The following is a 12,447-nucleotide window of genomic DNA, read 5'->3' on the forward strand; positions in this document are numbered from 1 at the left end:
TTAGGTTAAAGAAGAAAATGGAAAGATATCTTCAGATGCTACAAAATAATCTGAAACAATCAGTATGCACTCTTAATTTTTTTTTTTTTTTTTGGAGAGATTTTTGCTATAGGGCGCGTGCGCTCGCCAGACAGACAGAGAGAGACATAGAGACAGAAAGCGAGAAATCACCCCCCAGGGGGGATGGTCACGCCGCAATCCCTTCTCCTCCATTCTCCTCTCGGGATCTTGGGCACGCACGCACACGCGCCCGGCGTGAGTTCTAAGCCACCGGGTCCGGGACACGAACCGCGGTCGACTACGTGGGAGTCCAGCGACATAGCCATTACGCTAACTGCTGGTTCCCTGCACTCTTAATTTTTTAAAATGGACCACATTACAAACTAAGAGTAGAAATAAACACCTTTACCCCTTTAAAGAATATTGAAAATAACAGCAAAACTCGTAATGGAATTGAACCATCAGTGAAGATATAAAATAATCAAACTGATACCTCAAGTCAACAATTATTAATCATATTTTTGTCTTAATAATATAGTAAGAAATTGAAAGAATTTAATCATCTATATAACTTAGAGTTAATAATAATAATAATTTTTATTAATAATATATATAGAATGTAGGTGTGTTAATGTATTCAAATTAATGAAAGAACACAGCAAGATGCAAGACAAGATAAATTATACTTCTACTTTATACTATAACTCTACAATATTATTGAAAAATAATTTTTTATGGTACATTGGGCTGGCTTTATGACTTGGAGGTTAAGGCAGCCAGATCTCACATAGCTAACAGGTATGGTTTGAATCCTGCCCCTGCAGTTTTGAAAACATGCCAGACTTGTTTATGTGCACGTCCCAAATCCCAACAGAGTGGAGATTTGGAGGAGAAAGAACTGTGATTTGAACGTGCCCCATTGGCTGGAGGGGAGTGCTGCTGTTGCTGTCTTCCTGTCCCATTATCTCTGTCTTTCACTCTAGTGAGTGTGTGTACCCTAAGTCAAAGAAGAAAAAAAGAAAATTATATTATTGTATAACTATTTAAACCCAAATACAAACAAGTAATGATTAATCTGTAGAACTTTTATTTAAAACTAATAAATCTTGGATCAGCTCCAAAGCAACGGTTATATGCTGTGCATATAAAACCAGATCTCACATGGCCATTTGAATCCCAGCCCTAGTAGCTTGAAAAACACACCAGGCACATGTGTATGTATGTCTAAAATGCTGATGAGATGGAGAAATGGAAGATAAAGGACTGCAACATGACTACACCCAATGGGTGTGGGAAGAACTTCTCTCTCTTTGTCTCGTTAACACATGCACACCCTGGCAATTAAAAAGAAATCCCTACCTAAAAACATGTAACGAGATCATAATACAGAGGTAATTCATCTTCATAAAAATACAGAAAATCACCAAAGAAAACATTTTACTTCTCTTTAAACCTACATAAATACTGTACAATTAAATTTGTATCATCCAATTAAACCTGAACTGATGGACTTCCTTAGAAGAGAAGCTTTACAGGGTTACTAAAATTCAAACTGAAAATGCTAAGAAGATCTCAAATAAACAGCTGAGAATCAAAAAAAAAAAAAAAATCTTGCATGTCTGCCAGTTTCAAAGGTATGCATTAAAACATAATAGTTAGATAAAATAATCCATAGTTTCTATCATCATTCTCTCTCTCTCTCTCTCTCTCTCTCTCCCCCCACCACATGCACACACACACACACACACACACACACAGACACAGAGAGAGCAATGAAAACCCCAAGTCCTGTTGATCCACGTCCCATGTAATAATTTAGATAGAACTGCTATTTATGGTTTGCAGATCCAGGTCAAGAAACCATGGGGATTATTTTCAACAGTTATAATAGTTCCACTGATCCAAGACAGATTAACCAACTATTAACTGTGAAGTTAATGGCCAGCTAATAACAATCCCAAATCAATTTGTTTAAATTGAAAAAATTATCTTGAAGTTAATCCAAGAGTAAATATATGAATATTGAAAACGAATTATAATGGGACATTCTCTTAACCAGTTAAATTTAAAAGTATCCTACAAATATGTTGAAAATAAAAGGTTCAGTCACAGTGCAAGAGAAATAGATCAATGAAACCAAGCAGAAATCACTGAAATAAATTCATAAAGGAATACAGGATTCAATGAAGAATCGAGGGCTGTAATATGTATTCAAACATTATGTTGACAAAAGTGACTATAATTTTGAGGAAAATTTCAATCAAACCTGTTCATCATAACAAAACCAAAATTAAATAAAATATTAAACCTTTGAGAAACACAAATTCAATATAGGAAAATATTTAGGACAAGGAATGCCAAACATTCTGGTAGAAATTTTTTCTAGACAAAATTTGATCAGAGACAACAAAGAGGACACCGTAGCTAGGTATCAATCACCAGATCCCAGTATTCTGTAAGAAAATGCAGGACAGGCCCCACCAAGGTGGTCCAGGCTTTAGAAGCACTACCAAGCAATGCTGGAGGCCTCACGAAGATGCCCCAAGTTAATGTCCCAGCACTGCTTGAAAATATGGTGTGCTCTCTGTGCCTGTGATCCTGGCAGGCAGCAGGTCTGGACCAAGAATTGCAGTGTGAAGACATTGTTGAGTGCCTCTCTTTCTCTCTCTCATGGAAGGAAGAAAGGAAGGAAAGGAAGGAGAGAGGAAGAAAAGAAAGAAAGCTCAGGAGAAATCTTTGAGGAGAGATACTTCATCCTTATTTTTCTTTGTAACATAATAGTTTAAAATCCTCCTCAGTCAGTTAAAATACATAGAAATAAGTTCTTCTTTAATATACAGAAATTATTTTCCTTATTTATCTTGAATTCATATTCCCATTTATATCCACCACTGAATTGCATACTAGTATTATACTTAAAATCTTCTATTGACTGTGTTTTCTTAATTCTAGCATAATAAGATATTGTACAGATTCTAATTTTAACTTTTGTTAGATAGTCTTTATTCAATTGATTCTCTTATAGGTTAAGTTGAAATATAATTGCTATTTGTATATAACTGTGTGGACAACACAAGCATATAGCAAATTTTTTAACAGATTTTTTGCTATAGGGTATATGGGCTCGCCAGAGATACAAAGAGACAAAAAGAGAGACATCACCCCCAGAAGGATGGCCATGCTATAATCCCATCTCCTCCATTCTCCTCTTGGGATTTTGAGTATGCACACACACACATGCACACACACACACACAAACACACACACACACCTGGTGTTTTTCAAGCCACCAGATGTAGCACTTGAACCATGGTCAGCCATGTGAGAGTCCTGCAATGTAACTATTACACCATCTGCTCATCCCAGAATATTGCAAATTTAATAGGTAATTTTAACATACATTATTTTCTTCAGAATGCATACCATAACAAGATTAAAATGGCTATTTTTAAAATTATTAATTTATCTATAGATCAATGTAAGTTATTCTTAGACTATGGACACTTATAATCAATCCTACTCATATTTTTTTATTTTATTACTTGAAGTGTTAAAGAAACCTATTTTTATACATGAAGTGGTAGGAACCAATGACATTTTGCTAAGCTTCTGCACAGTGAAAGTAACAATAATTAGAGTGAGGAGACAATCTCGAAGTAGAATATATTTGCAAACTATGCCTCAGATAAAGAACTGATAACCAGAAGATACGGAGCTCAAGCATCCTGCCCACAAAAAATAGTCAATTCAATTTAAAGATGAATAAGTGAGCTGAACAGACAACTCTCCAAGGAAGACATGTGAACGGCCAAAAAGCATATGAAAATATAACTCAACATCCCTTACCATAAGGGAGATGCAAATCAAAACCACAACGAGCTACCTGTTAAACCCAGTTAGAATGACTAAAATTTAAAAAATAGTAATAAGTGCTGGCGAGGCTATAGTGAGTAGTGATCCCTCATACTTGGTGGGGATGTAACTACAACCACTGTGGAGAATAATATGAAGGTTCCTTAGAAACCTACAACTAGAGCCACCCTACAACCCAATAATCTCACTCTTAGGTATCTACCCAGAGGATAGAAAAACCCTGTCAGAAAGACACTTGCATATCTATGTTTATTGCAGCATTGTTTACAATTGCTAGGACATGGAAATAACACAAATGTCCAAGAACAGACTAGTGGATTGAAAAAATGTGGCATATGTACTCTACAGAATATTACTGAGCCATAAAAAATAATGAGACCCTGACATTTAATACAAAGTGGACAAATATAGAGAATTTAATGTTAAGTGAGGCGAGCAGACTACGAAAGACAGGCATTGTGTGTCCTTGCTCAATATATATCTATGTCTGTACTCTATAGCAGAAACTGAATGATTAGAAAGTATAAGAGCAGGGAGGAGAACTGCAGACACTAGAAACAATACAGTGGGAGTTAATAGGGGATGGGTAATAGGGGATGGGAGGGAAGGGATCAAGGAAAAACACACAAACAACATATTTAAATGACACAAAAATAAAGAGATATCTGCAGATAATAATGTATATGGTGATGTCTTTGACTTGACTAATATGCACTGTATTCATGTGGGGAAAACCATCTTGTACACTGTAAAGATGTAGAGAGATTAAATGCAAATAAAAAGTTTTGGGACCAGCAGTTGGTGTTAATAGCTTTGTTGCTGCACTTCCATGTGGTTAACCACAGTTTGAGTCCCAGATCCAGGGGCTTAAACTCACACTGGGCGCATGTGTGTGCATGCCCAAGATCCACAGAGGAGAATGAAGGTGAAGGGATTGCGGCGTGGCTGTCCCCCTTGGGAGTGATTTCTCGCTTTCTGTCTCTCTATGTCTTTCTGGAGGGCGCGCATGCCCTATAGCAAAAATCTCTCCAAAAAAAAGTTTTAATTAATATTTTTCAATTATTTGAACTCTCAGAATTTCATGCCAAAATAACAATAGTCTACGATCAAAAATCATTTATTATAACTCATTTGGCAAGTAGGTTAATTTATTCTTCAGATTTCTTGAAACCAAAAAAAAAAAGTACATATATGAATCACAAAACAGTTTTGGGAGGGTTCATTTTTTATTTATTTCCTGATATATATGAAGACATGCATCCCCAACAAGGTCTTAATGCCAGGATCCACCTTCAACTTGAGCCAGGCCAGGCAGATTGCAGGCAGGAGCAAGCTTGACTTGTACAGTCAAGTCAAGGGACGCAAAATTCAGACTTTCCCACGTAGGTCTTGCATTGCAGAGTGCTGCAACTTTGCAGAATGTCACTGTGCCATTATATAGCCCACAGAAAGCATGATTCACTGCAATGATTTGTGACAGAGACACTTGAAACTACTTTACTTAACTTGGCAAATAATAAGTTATTCTACTTGTTACTTTAATTCTGAATGTACCTTCCTTTTTTTTTTAAGAGAGTTTTGCTACAACACACATGCACTTGCTGGAGACGATAGAGACACAGAGACAGAAAGTGAGAAACGCTCCAAGAGGGATGACCACCTCGCAACCCCTTCTCCATTCTCCTCTCGGGACTTTGGGTATGCAAGCAAACGCGCCCAGTGTGAATTTTAGGTCACCAGGTCCAGACCCAAACCATGGTCTACCACACAGGAGTCTAGTGACATAACCATTATACCATCTGTTAGTCCCTAAATACATCTTCTTTAAGTTAATATAGTAATACACGTTTTGGGAGCCAGATAGCAGTACAACAGTAAGACACAATACTCTTTCAAGTCTAACCCACATGGGAAGGTTCTGTATTCCTGTCAGGAAACCTCCCTTAGTACACTGGGCACTGCTCATGATCCAAGGCTGGCCGAAGTCTGAGATGAATCACAGAAGATTCTATGTCTCTGTCCCTCTGTCCCTTTGTCTCTGTCATTCATGGAAGATATAAATAAAATTTTAAAAGCTAAGAAGAAAGGGCTTATGCCGGTTCATTTCTATGTGCCCCTCAAATTATATCTTCTTTTTTCTTTATGCTGCTTTCTTCACGGGTGTGCTGACTTGTATTGTATACTTCTGCTCTGCCATCCCTTCTAACTGCTCTCTGGTTGCAGCTATTAGGAAACCGCAGCAAAGGATATGAAGAAGAAAAGTAAGCGAAGTCATTGTACTTGTTCTCCTGGATTGTTCCCCTTTGAAGCCACATCAGAGGGGTGTGCCCCTAACACATTGCTCATTTCCAAGCAGCTTTTTCTACAAATGAGCTCTCCTCTAGATTTCAGTAAGCCCTTCCTTGGTACATTGGCTAAGCGTCGGCGACAGCTTCACCGTTGCTCGGCTCTAGTGTCTCCTGTACTCCCTGTGCTTTCTCTGTTACCTCGTCATTTCCCTTTAATTTGTCCACCTGTGAATAAGTCACCCTTAAAAATCCTAATTTTTGTGTGCAACCTGTTAACATCTTCTTGACTGATATAGAGTTAGAGCAGTGAAGACATTTAAAATCTGTCACAATTGTGTTCACTTAATATTTTTAAATGTTCTTATCTTGAACTATGAACATATTTCTGTCAAGATATTTTGGAGCTGTAGTTTTAGCTCATTCAATTAACGAAAAAAGTCGCAAAGCAGCCCAATTAACAAAGCCAGTTTTCACTTTCTAAACAAACATCCAAATCTTTCTTTCACAGAGTTCAATTTAATTCATCATTTAATATGAATGCATTATGTGCTTCAATGACTATTACTTAAGATATTGAGAAAAAATAGTGGCACACATTTGCAAAGTAGATTAGTAAATATCACGTACTCCATGTAGAAATGTTGCACATTTATTTAAGTTATAGAATTCAATAATATATGTCATTTCTCTTTAATTTACAATAGTGCTATACAATGTATTTAACTATAATCATTTATGAAGCAAAGAGTATAACAACATTGGGTAGTCACAAAAGTTATAGCGCCATTTTTCATAGAAAAACAGAAAAAATACCTACTGACTTTTCTGACAACCCAATAAAGTAAGTAATATTCCTTTAATAGGCCTGTATGCATGTCTACATTTCTGACTTTTAAATTACTAAATAATAATCATGAATAAAAATCATAAGTGGGTCTATTCAGTTGTTATACAGCATGACAATTTTTCTTATATATCTAATGAAAGAGACAATTGCCTATTGCTAAAATTAATATATCTGAGAGCCAGCATACAATTTAGTTTTTGCAAATTAAAGATAGAATAAATTAAATCTTTTGTAGTATGGATAGTAGTTGGCTATCATTAGAGATATTCTTTATGTAATTTGATAAAATAAATTTTAGCTTTCTTATTAAACATGATGCTACTACAAATCTGAAAGAAATCTTACACTAGTTACATTGAGAATTTTGCTATCCAACATCTTAACTACATTAACAAATAATTTTGTTATTGCTGTTTGAAAATTTCTTTATAACATGAGTGTGGAGAACAGCTAACAAGAACTGCTTAAGTTTAAATCAGTTCTGAAAAGAAAAAGATGTTGTCGGCATCCAGTAATTTTTTTGTTTATGCTTTTTTTTTCTTACACTCAGAGAGATCTTCTTAAAGAATGATGCATTCCTTGCTAGTATTCAGGGGTTATCCAAAGGTAATTAAAAGAAGTTTGCCATGATAACCATCACTACACTCTTCCATATATCATATTCATTTTATTATATAAAAAGTCAAATGTCCCCTTCCAAATAACATGCCCCCCCCATAGGGCATGGGTGCATGCCAGAGAGATAGTAAGAGGAAAAGTGAGAAATCCCCCCTCAGAGGTGATGATACTCTGCAATCGCTTCTCCTCCATTCTCCTCTTAGAATTTTGGGCACACACACACATGCATCTGGCATGACTTTCAAGTCACCAGGTCCAGGATTATAACTGCATTTGGCATGTGGGAATCTAGTGCCTTAACTACTCTGCCACCTCTGGCACATTTAAAGGGCATATTTATAACAAAACAGTAAACCCAAAGAGCTTGGAGGGCATTCATTAAATCAATTCAAGGATCATGGATCATCAACAATTTATTTTTGTGATTAAATCAGTCTCAAAGATCTAAAACTTCATTTTATTAAAACTATCTCACCAAATTATTTTTTGGAAAAAAAGTATAATAAGAGGTTTAATATTACAGAAGAAAGATTTGACTTTTGTGCTCAGCTACTGAAGAGATGCCTACAAAGTGTCCTCCCTTACAAAAGTATCTTCATTCACTTGGGTGTCTTGGCTCCCAGATATCTAACAATGTGAATTATGATGGGGCTTTTGTACTATGGGGTATTCATTCTACTCCCAGCAGATCATAGGCCAGATATCAAAGCATGTGGGATCTCAGTAAAAACATGGAGTCTCAGTAAAAACTCTGGATACTTAGCTTGGATGAGCTTTCTACAATAGGTTGCAAATATTCTGCTTATAATTGTCATACATTGATGCCAGGAGGATAAGGCATCCTAAAGACAATGAAAGCTTCTCCTTTGGAAACTCCCTCACTGACTCCCTGTGATTTCCTTCACCTGAATTATTCAACCTGTCTGTATTCTTGCCCTGTAATAAATCATAACTATGAATATATGCGTATAACAGCTTTTAGTGAGTTCTGGGGATTCTTCAGGTAATTTATAAAACCTGGCTGTGGCTTGAGGCAAATTCCAAACTTAAAATTGGTGTTAGAATTGAGGATGGTCTCATAGACTTTGCCTGCTAAACTTCATAGAAAGTTATCTCACATATTTTTCATATAGATAATGCATGGTTTAATATCTGACTAGAAGACATTGAACGCATAGTAAAATCACACTTAACATAGACTCATTTTTTTCCCATTTTTTTTTGTTTTTGGTTTTTGCTGTAGATCATAGAAATAAAAAGATTTTCTTTGAGCTGCTCTTCCCAAAGTTGTTCATTAATGGAGGAAAAAGGACATGCTGAGTCAGAGAGCATAGTCCCAGGACGGCTGACATATCTGTGCTGCATGCGTTTACTAATCGGAGTGCCAAATGGGAGGATGTCAAGGTGGAAGCACGTTATAGCCTGGTGCTCTCCACCATCTCAAGCTGTGAAATTATGAAAATTTTGGGGAAAAGAATAAAGATGTGTTACAGTTATAAACAATTTTTTTTTTTAAAAAGCTTTACAAAGGGAAACTTGCCTTCCCCACTCCCCCATCTCATGAACTTGGATGAATTCTAGAAAACCATAGAAATTTGAGACTGTAGTCAGGCCAGCCCATGACATGGTGGTTAACGTGGCTGGATCCCATATGACTGACCAGGCAGTTTGAGAGTCCTGGACCCAAAGTCTTGAGAAACATACTGAGCCTATATGCATACATGAGTGTCCAAAGTCCTGAAAGGAATGAGAGCTGAAGGAGAAGGGATTGCAGTATGACCATATCCCATAGGGGGTATTCTCTCTCTCTCTCTCTTTTTCTCCACCTGGCCAGTACCTGTGCTCTCTGGTATAACGTTAAAAAATAAAAACAAAAAAGAGAGAGTATATAGCCTAGGATTTGGCTATCCAACAGATGTGGTATGTTTATATAATATTCTGCTATTTCTAATGGGATTTTATATAAAATTAGAAATGTATTTATTTGGAAAATAGTTTTCTTCTAAAAATTACTGACCATTTAACAGATTATAATTAAGCCAACATTTAAAATTTATATCTACATGAATATTCAAAAACCACGATTGCTGTCTTTTGATTAAATTGCAAACTGTATAAATTCTTATAATGTTAGGAATCGTAGCATCCTATCCTTGCCTTCTGGAAGTTGGCTTATTTTAATTATGACTTCATACCTAGGTATGATACATGTTTCTGAAAGGGTAGGGCAGATTTCTGCAATCTTCTCATACTTAAAGATATAATGCTATGAATGAAAGCAGAATGACAAGTGTGGCTGAAGAATAGCTCACCAAGCATGTTCAAGGCAACTGGCAAAGAAATGTGGCCCAATATTTCAACCAGGTTTCTAAATCATTTCGCTTTGGCAGTAGACCTGGGAGAAGGGGAAGGGATGGAGAAAAAAGGAAAACAGAGAGAGAGAGAGAGAGAGAGAGAGAGAGATGGGGGGTGTCTTTTCACAAAGATCTGAAATAATGAAGCTATAGGCATTTCAAGTGATTTAAATAACTCCCTTTCATCAAATTCCACCTGTGTATGCAAGGCAGTGTTTAACATAACAGTAGAGAAGTAACTGTTTATTATTGATGGCTGTTCAGGCTTTCAGAGGGAGGCAAGGCAGAGCACTTCTCCAGCCTGCAGCCTTATCTCTATGAAGCAGCAGCCCTGAGAACATAGCTCTCTCCATCTGTGTTATATTCTCTGATCGTAGCAGCTGAGGAACAGCAGGTGATAGACTCCTAACCTCTAGGGAGCTGGAGCAATCAGACAGCAAAGAAATAAATACTTGGCACAAATAATTCACTGCATCACCACTGTTTACCTTCCTAGAGATCTTTGGAAATTATGTATTATCCATATTTCAAATCATACATCTTAAGCTACCTGATGTTCAAAGCTGTTGTAGTATTTGGCAGGTAGCTTGAATTTTAGTGGGTTATAGATTTCAAGTGTTTTATGACTATTGTGCCTGGGAGGCTGGTTTGATTTCATTATACTGGACAATGCTTGTTATTTAACATACTTCATTTTACATACTTTTCCCTGTGTGAGTAAGCACGATGTTTGGGTGAATATTTCGTAGACAGTAGAAAGAAGAACTTTCCAAGAATCTTGTTGGTAAATGGCATATTATTATTTGTTCATTTGTTGCTTCAATAAGCTGGAGTGTTTTTGTTTTTGTTTTGCCTATTGTTTGTTCTGCTTAATGAAAAAGAGCAGCAGGTGTTTTTACTTCACAGTTAAGTAGCCTTATAAAGCATTTGAGCTGGAACAAGGAGGAGATATAGGGGGTATTTTTGGAACTGGTAAAGGATCTGCATAATTCTCTTAGGTACTCATCATACTCATGCTTATGTGACATACAAATATTTTCAATGTTTTTAAAGGGATGTAGATTGCTATTACTGTATGTGATGAAAAAATTCTGCTTTCCAAGTCTTGAAAAATTGATGGGTCAAGGAATGGGAGAGGAGGAAAGAAAGAAGGGTTGGGAACTATGTTAATAAGTAAATGATTTAGAAGAGGATGTTAAGAATGTAATATGTTGAGGCCAGCAGATGGTATAATGGTTATGTCGTTAGACTCCCATGTGGTCAGCTGCGGTTTGAGACCTTGACCTGGCGACTTAAAACAAACCAGGTGTGGGACCAGCAGTTAGCGTAATGACTATGTTGCTGGACTCCCACGTAGTTGACCGCTGTTCAAGTCCTGAACCCGGTGGCTTAAACTCATGCCAGGTGCATGTGCATGTGTGCCCAGGATCCCGAGAGGAGAATGGAGGACAAGGGATTGCAGTGTGGTCATATCCCCTGGGGGCTGATTTCTTGCTTTCTGTCTTTCTGTCTCTCTCTGTCTGTCTGGCAAGCGCACGTGCCCTATAGCAAAAACCTCCCCCCCCCAAAAAAAAAAAAACAGGCATGTGTGTGCACATGCCCGAAATCTCGAGAGAAGAATGGAAGAGAATGGTTAGTGGAGTGGCCATCCCCCCTAGAGGGTGATTTCTCATTTTCTGTCTCTCTTTCTCTCTCTGTCTCTTCAGTGAGCACACATGCCTTATACCAAAAATCTATAAAAAAAAAAAAAATGAATGTAATATGTTGGGCCAGCAGGTGATGTAATGGTTAAGGTGCTGGACACGCCATGTGGCCAACCAAGCAGGTGATGTAATGGTTAAGGTGCTTTACATGCCACGTGGCCAACCATGATTTGAGTCACAGACCCAGAGGTTTGAAACTTATGTCAGGCACATGTATATGCATGCCTAAAATCCCAAGAGGAGAATGGAGGAGAAGGAATTGTGGCATGGCTTTTCCCCTGGGGGATGATTTCTTGCTTTCTCTTTCTTCATCTCTCTCTGCCTCTCTGGTGAGTGAATGTACCTTACATGCCACGTGGCCAACCATGATTTGAGTCACAGACCCAGAGGTTTGAAACTTATGTCAGGCACATGTATATGCATGCCTAAAATCCCAAGAGGAGAATGGAGGAGAAGGAATTGTGGCATGGCTTTTCCCCTGGGGGATGATTTCTTGCTTTCTCTTTCTTCATCTCTCTCTGCCTCTCTGGTGAGTGAATGTACCCTTTAGTAAAAATATCTCTTTAAAAACAAAAATGTAACATGTCTGGGACTGGTAGGTGGTATGGGGATTAAGACACTGGACTCGCACATGACTGCCCATGGTTTAGGTCCTGGACCTAGCAACTTGCTTTCTCACTTTCCCTCTCTGTCTCTCTTTGGTCAAAAATAATAATGATAAATAAAATTAAATAAATAATTATTTTTTAAAAATATAATATGTC

This window comes from Tupaia chinensis, unplaced genomic scaffold (assembly GCF_000334495.1).
Source record: "Tupaia chinensis unplaced genomic scaffold, TupChi_1.0 Scaffold138126_1, whole genome shotgun sequence".
NCBI classification, from domain to species: domain Eukaryota; kingdom Metazoa; phylum Chordata; class Mammalia; order Scandentia; family Tupaiidae; genus Tupaia; species Tupaia belangeri.